Source organism: Neltuma alba, unplaced genomic scaffold, assembly GCF_004799145.2.
Source record: "Neltuma alba isolate B1F8T4 unplaced genomic scaffold, ASM479914v2 tig00012479_pilon, whole genome shotgun sequence".
NCBI lineage: Eukaryota > Viridiplantae > Streptophyta > Magnoliopsida > Fabales > Fabaceae > Neltuma > Neltuma alba.
Genome location: NW_021636954.1, coordinates 1,200 through 5,753, shown reverse-complemented (window position 1 = coordinate 5,753; position 4,554 = coordinate 1,200). Strand labels below are relative to the sequence as shown.

Here is a 4,554-nt window from a genome sequence, read left to right as displayed (position 1 = left end):
GGTATAGCTGGAAACTTGATAAGTTATCTCACCAATGTGTGGAAGAGACAACATCGACAGCTGCTAAGAATGTCAACACATGGATTGGTGTCTCCTTCGTCTGTTCTTTGGTTGGAGCCTTCATAGCTGATTCCTACTTCGGTCGTTTCAACATCATCATCGTCTCTTCCATAATCTATTTGCTGGTATATATACCTACTCATTTCTCAATTGCCAAAAAAACTATTACTACTTCAGTCCTTAATATAATACTTTGTTGACTAATTTGAAAAGATTAAGAAAGTTACTAAATTACTTAATTATAGCATATGTTACATGATCCATCTGAAATACTTACATGTATCATTAGAGTATATATCAATTTATAAAAGTAGCAAGTTACTTTGGAGAAAAAAAATAAATATAAATAAATACTTAAGGTAATTTATTAACTTTCTTAATCTCTAAATAAGTCAACTGATTCCTATATTAAGAACCAAAAGTAGTACTTTGTCATATTAGTGGTAAATGTAGAAGCTAAGTGAACTCTGAGCATTTCTAATTATTAGGATTAGGTGTTTTTACTATTATTAGAAATTTTACGGTTTTTCATTTCCCAGCAAACTCTGAGCATTGAATCAGATTACAGTTACTTTCTTCTCTCGCCTTTTCTCTACTCTGGTTCTTTCTTCTCTCTGATCTTTTCCCGTTCCCCTCTCCCTTTCTGCATCAATATATGGATGGACACAGGGAATGTTTTGTTGGTAGTATCAGCGTCGCCAGTGATTTCTGTAGGGAGTCGAAAGTTGGTGTTATCATAGCACTTTACATAGTAGCGATGGGGGAAGGAGGGCACAAGCCATGCATCCAAACATTTGCTGCTGATCAGTTCGACGAGTCATCGCCTCAAGAGATTAGGCTAAGATCTCATTCTTCAATTGGTGGTACTTTGGACTTGCCATTGGTGTTTTATCCTTCCATTTGTGGTATTACTTATATCCAGGTACTGTTTCATCATCATATTCTCTTTTAATTTAATTGTCCATTTTGGTACTACCTCTTCTGGTTCTTAAATAAGAGCTAGTTTAACATTTAATTGCTTCTAAATATAAGATCCTAATCTACTTTATTTATCATATTTATCTATTTTTTTTAAGATAGTCCTTAGAGTAATGCATAGATTAGCAAGAATAATTTAGATAATACAATACTTATTTATTACAAATAACTAATTTAACTAATTTACTTAATCTACTCAAATTAGTCAACTAGCTTTTATATTAAGGACATGAAGTTTTACATATGCTAACAAAATAATTCAAATCTAACTATTACAATTATATACACACACTTATATAAATATGCACATAATCGGTCCTATAATTTTTATACGAAGTTTTAATTCAATACTACTTGAACGTATATTCTAATAGTACTAACAACCTCGATCTGTAGCCTTATATAATTAGGTGGAATCAGTTTGCTGGTATTAAAATGAATATAAAAGAAAACTTAACAAAGTTAAATGATAATCAAACTGAAACATGGTATAAAATTAAGAGAATGATTAAAAAATATACTATTTGCCAATACAAAAGGTTCTATACTCATGCATTAGTGAGCCACCACTAAGATAACTTCCAAGGGAAATTATAGAATATTAACTATCATTTCTTTTTTTTTTTTCATATTCTTTTTGTGATTCATCTTATTATTTTTTCTTGGCATTTTGCAAATTCAGGATAATGTTGGATGGGACATAGGGTTTAGCATATTAGCAGCAGTTATGGGTGTTGGATTTGGTATTTTCTTGTTAGGCATAAGGAATTATAAGAAACAAGGCCCTTGGGAAGTCTTTTACCAGCATGGCACAGGTGGTGGTAGCTGCCGTTCGAAAGTGGCGCGTAGATGAAACGCGCGATGGAAGAGGCATTTGTTATGGAGATAAATCCAATGGTGGCATACTTACAGAGCCTCAATCTATGACTTTTGATCACACCAAACATTTCAGGTACTATCCGAATTATCAAATAACCATTTTGACAAGGGTTAAATAGTATTTTTGCTCCTGAATTGTTTGAGGAATATTATTGATGGCCCTACAATACATACTGGTATATGATTAACATTACCTCTCAAATGTTAAAATTGTTGCAATATTATATCCTTGGGTTATCAAAACATTGATGTTATGACCATCTCTAAGGAGAGGATATTGTTTAATTAACTGAATTGGCATGCCCATCTGAAGGGGAAAAAAAAAAGTTAAATAGTATTAACCAGAAGTTTGAAAACTTATGTGGATAGAGAAAATCACATCAGGAAATTGGAGCTACTTTTAATTAAGTCCAAATGCTCAAGTATAACCGAATGCTTGATACATAAAAAATATCAAATTAAATATGTTAAAAATAAGCTAATTAGTAGTTTTTTTTCCTTGTGACTGGCATTGTAATTTTTAAATTATCTAGATTATATTAAGATATAATAGTATGGCAGATGGATTCAATGCATGAATAATTTGTGAAAGCAAGAAGATTATGTTATTTTACTATGTTAAAGCTTCCCGTGTGTACCGGGAAGCATATGCTAGTTTCGCATATAAACATACTAGAGATGAGCGACAAGACAAAGTGAGGCCAATCAATTTGATCCTTACATACATGTTTATAGTTTTCCTTGAAATTCATCTTACCTACTATCATCGCATCACATGAACCTTCACAAAACACTTTTGAGGCTAATGTTCATTAAACCAAGAAGTTAATATACAAAGTGTTAACACTTTTGACAAACGTGTTCAGATTTTTAGACAAGGCAATGATAATTGATGACATTGATGCGTCAAGCAAGACTAGAAATCCTTGGAGGCTATGTTCATTAAACCAAGTGAAGAAGAAATGAAGCTGGTTCTTGGCCTTATGCCCATATGGTTAATAAGCTTATATACCAGTGTAGTTTTGCTCAGATGAAAACCTTATACATTAAACAAGGCAGCACAATGGTTCGATCCATTGGACCCCACTTCAACATTCCACCAGGTTCACTCTTAGGCTTCACTTGCATCGCCATTATTACCATAGTCCCAACCTATGACAGACTCTTTGTGCCTCTGGTAAGAAAATTCACAGGCAAACCCACAGGCATCACAATACTTCAACGAATAGGCATTGGCTTAATCTTTGCTGTTATAACCATGCTTGTGGCTGCCATGGTTGAGGCCAAAAGGGTTTAAAACAGCGAGTGATCACAATCTCTTGGATGATCCAAAAGCAATAGTGCCAATTAGGGTTTGGTGGTTGCTCCCCAATATATTCTTGGTGGGTTTTTTGATGCTTTTGGAATTGTGGGGCTTCAACATTTGTGTTATGATCAAATGCCAGTGGCTATGAGAAGCATTGGGCTGCACTTTATGTTAGTAATGTCGGGGGCTGGAAATTTTATAAGCAGTGGAATTATATCTATGTGGTGGAGACAGCAAGCGAAGGAAGATGGCTGGGGAATAATCTGAATAGGTCACGCCGTGATTATTATTATCTTCTGCTTGCTGGTTTAGGGGTTTTGAATTTAGGTGTTTTCTTGTTGTTTCTAAGAGGTATGTGTACCAAAAGGCCTCTGAAATCTACAATTTATGAATAGTAATTAGTTGGTTTGATATAAATCTTATATTTGATCTTGATTAATTTATGATAATTTCAATTTTTAATGATAATTATATGGGATAGTGCTAGATTTTAAAGTAGGTGAAATTTTATATGTTATCCATAATATATTTGTTTAATTAGTGTGATTTATTGTACAGAAGCGAGTCTCACTATTCCTGGTTCATGAATAACGCGGCTTGTTAATTAGTAAATAATTCTAAATTATTTATGTGTTATGCATGCATGTTTTAAAAACTCTTAATTTAATGTTATATACTGTGTTGTAGCATAAATTATAAACTGTTATGAAAATAAGAAAGTTAAAGAGTAGAAAGAGAATAGCAAGATAAGAATTGGAGAGGAAACAAGGAGTATTTCTCATACACATATACGGGTACAAATACCTTGTACATGGCCTCTATTTATAGGCCCCCAACTATTAAAGTCTAATCCAAAGGTTACAAAGAAATGAATAAGGGAATAATGATAATAAACATGAAAAAACTCCTCTTAAGTCATTCATTGGGGGTTATGGGTTTAAGACATTCAAAGATCAAAATCCTATGAAGAATCTGTGAGTTGGAAGTTATGGACATCCACATATATACAATATTTATAACACTCCTCCTTTGATGTCCCAAAACAAATATTGTGCCTCATTAAAATATTACTAGGAAAAACCTATTGGGATAAAAACTTAGTGAAAGAAAAAGAGTACACAATACATATTAGAGATCCCTTATTAAAAACCCTTGCAAGAAAAACCCCGTGGGACAAAATATTGCTAAAGAAAAAGAGTACAGTATGATCTTACTTCCCCTGATGACAATATCACTTTTACTTCCCCTATCAACAGCATCACTCTTTATCATTTTATCACAATAGAGTATATTAATTTTCAAGTCGTCTAATGCTTTTCCAAGCATATCTT

At 33.0% G+C, this 4,554-nt stretch overlaps 1 pseudogene; it reads left to right on the top strand.

The window, feature by feature from the left end:
• Positions 1-715: 715 nt before the first annotated feature.
• On the top strand, positions 716-3,574 carry LOC114727498 (protein NRT1/ PTR FAMILY 5.4-like; annotated as a pseudogene).
• Positions 3,575-4,554: the final 980 nt, after the last annotated feature.